This window comes from Podarcis melisellensis, assembly GCF_964234715.1.
Source record: "Podarcis melisellensis genome assembly, chromosome: 2".
Lineage (NCBI taxonomy): Eukaryota > Metazoa > Chordata > Lepidosauria > Squamata > Lacertidae > Podarcis > Podarcis melisellensis.
Window position 1 is genome coordinate 85,383,394 of NC_138529.1, and position 3,313 is coordinate 85,386,706.

Genomic DNA, 3,313 nt, shown 5'->3' on the forward strand with positions numbered 1-3,313 from the left:
CATCCACACAACACTTCAGAACATGGGATGGGGCTCAGTGAGTTTGCAAGGGAAGGAAATTCCATCACTGCATCCACATCTTACATGCCCCACAGTTGCCAGGGAGGCAGAAAGCAATATGTCATAGAAGGCCTGGGGTGGTGGGCATGTGTGTGGCATTTGCAGCCCACAGGCCACATTCCTCCATGGGCAACATTCCAGGGGTTGCATGCCAGTGGTGGGCAGAGCAATGCATTTAACCATTGCAGAACATTTCATTCCAGCCGTGAGAAAGAGGTTTCTGCACACCCACTCACAGATCCCTCCCTCCTCAAACAAGCATGTGGGGCTTTTTAGTTTAGAGAAAACACAGGTAAGAAGTGACATGCTAGAAGTGATAGTGCATAGCACAAAGAAAGTGCATGAAGTAAAGTTGGCTTTTTAAGGAAAGCTGCTTCAATCCACGCAACCTGAACCTGAAATCTGCAAGCCCTCCTCTGAAATTCACACATCTCTGAATTTTGCGAAGTTGTTCTCCAACCCCAAAATGCACACAAGTGAAAAGACCATACCGGAACGAAGAATAGAATCATAGAGTTGGAAGGGATCCCAAGGGTAATCTAGCCCAATTCCTATGCATTCTCTTAGGGAAAATTTGCTTGCAAAAAACCCACAAAAAACCCACCTTGCGCTAGGCAAAACCGTATACAAAAGTCTGTTGTTGTTGTTTTTTTAAAAAAGGAGAAATGTGCATGGAATTGCATAAAGATTTTCATGTTCCTCACCCTTTTAAAATTGCACTGAGATGATTTACACACAACCCCCCCCCCCCCAAAAAAAAAACCCCTGAGATGAGGGGAACCGAAATCATCAGATATCCCCTATCCTAGTGGAACCAGGGCTGGAACTAGATGCCAGCCTTGAAGGCAGCAAGCCAAGTGGCATCTCAAACCCTGAACCAAAGGGACCTAAACCTCATAGACCCAGCAATCTTTTACTATTCCACTGGGACAAAGTGTAAAAAGTCTGTTAATCTTATTTAAAAATAGCACAGTGCAACCAAGTATTGAATGCCAGAGATTGCTATTCTGACTTCAGCAAAAACCAGTGTAAATCCAGAATAGCCTTAATGAAGCCAGTGAAGCTGAGATCACCATTTGGCTGAAAGTCAACAGTCTGATAGCATGCCAGATTCATTACTGCACTCTTTCCTTACGCGCCTGTGTGTTAAGAAAAGAACATGCATTTTTTTTCTTTTAAAGAGAGTGTAAATTTCAAGCAGTCTAAAAGTACATTCTGTGATTTTGAAAACAAACAAACAAACCCCTTTGACGTAAAGGAGCACCACGGATTCGACAATATTTTGATTGGGTATATGTGTTTAAAAGTGCCTGCGTACACACGCATACACACACACACTCAACAACTGAGCAAATATATTTGCTTCATGCGGGTGCAGTTTGTAATTATCTCAATGGCCCATTCAAAGCCTGTCAAGGATACCAGCAGGGAAAGCACACTGTAACGACACTTTTGCAATGTGTGTGTAGCCCTGTGGCCTCTTTACCAGATGGGTGGGGGGTAGTAGATACGAGACATGGTTAAGCTCGGGGAAAGCAACTGACACTAATTGTTGAAGACCTTGTAGATCAGCAAGCTGGCTCAAAATATTTGCGTGATCTTCTTCTCCAACATTTCACCAATGAAAATAGGGAAGGGGGAGGGAGGGAGGAGGAGGAGGAGGAGGAGGAGGAGACGACTATTTTCACCTCACGCCTGACGGGATTCCCGCAGCCACTCTGGGTGGCTTCCAACATTAATAACATGGCTCAGAGGGTCAGATAACTCCATAACCTCCAAAAAAATTACAATGAAAGTAGGAACATCCTACCATACTCTCCAACATTTCTCTGGTGAAAATAGGGACATTCTCTAAGGAAAAACAGGACATTCTGGGATCAAATCAGAAACTGGGACAGCTTCTGTAAATCCAGGACTGTTCCTGGAAAATAGAGACACTTGAAGGATCTGTTCTTCTGCAATTTCAGAAGTGCCCACTTCCAGTCACAAGCTTACAATGAACCACTTGGCTATAACAAGGCCTCCCACAACCATCTTGACATGTATGTCTAGAATGGTCTTGAGTGCCATTTGTTGTTTGAGATTCACACTGACGTAACAAAAATCATACGTCCTTGGTTGTCTAGGTGCCCACTTTTGAAGTCTTGAGTCATTTATACCAAGAACTTGTAGCCCAAGAAGCCTCCCTATCGGGGATAACTTACGATTCCAGGAAATAAAATGTGAGCTCTGGCTACCAGAGCAGCTTTAAAATGTAAATGAGCATTGAGCCTTAATAAAGTCTATTTATGCTCCTCTGTTTTAGCACATTACATGCTTATAGGATTTATTGGGCACTTAGCAGCATGAAAGAGAAGCGTTGGCTTGTTATTTCTGCCAGTCCTTATGGCTATCTGTGACTCAGTGGCCTCTTGGAAAACACAAATATTTTCCAGAAAACAAATAACTGGTTCAAGCTGCAGTTTGCTGAGGGGGAGCGAGCCAGCACAAGAGCCTTCATTTATAAAGAGAATGTGCTTTTTAAAAGAAAAAGGGGAAAGTATACAAAATCCATGACTACCCAGTGGCAGAAACATAATCAATGCCTCCAACCTACGCAACTAAAGTAACGGGATGATGCTTTTGGCTTCTTCACCAGGTAGGAACATTTCTCTGCAAGACTGAAAAGGCAGAATGCAGTGTCATCATTCTGTGCCTCTAGGGACTGGAGTAAGCCAATGACTATGGTGATAAAGTTTCATGTTCTGGACCTGGAATGCTGTGAATTTGCAAATGAAATCCAGCTATTTGACTTTACTGAATATTTTTATTTACTGTATCTAAGAAGCATTTGGCTCTGTATGTGGTTCCTTCTCCCATCTTATCCTCACAACAACCGTGAAGTGCAGGTGCGGTTGAGAGCTGGTTTCCCCCCCCCCCCATCTTTCAGTTTCCACATTTATTCAAAACTCATTGTTTTAATTAAAGCAGCATTAAAATCTAATAAATGGTGACAAAGAGGCAGAGGTAGTAAACAAAGACCACAAAGCATCTGTGTGCTGGTCTTCCCATGTGTCTTTCATTAAATTTGAATCTTTGTTCTCTTGTATGCTTGAGAAACCCCCAAAATCAGAATTTGCTTCGCTGGTCTGAAATAACTGCAACAGTGCTTGTGTTGATGAGCTTTGTACATTTTTTGTTTCTTCTGGAACAGGTAGTTCATCAGCCTGATGTAAACATAACTCCATTTTTTGTTTCTGATTTCCATTTTTAT

General features: G+C 42.5%; 1 long non-coding RNA gene across 1 annotated transcript; it reads left to right on the plus strand.

Annotated features, from left to right (window-relative positions):
- Positions 1-1,412: 1,412 nt before the first annotated feature.
- On the plus strand, positions 1,413-2,964 carry LOC309365411. The gene is made up of 3 exons (XR_014166118.1): positions 1,413-1,654; positions 2,703-2,794; positions 2,885-2,964. It is a non-coding gene; the product is annotated as an uncharacterized lncRNA (long non-coding RNA).
- The last annotated feature ends 349 nt before the right edge of the window (positions 2,965-3,313 follow it).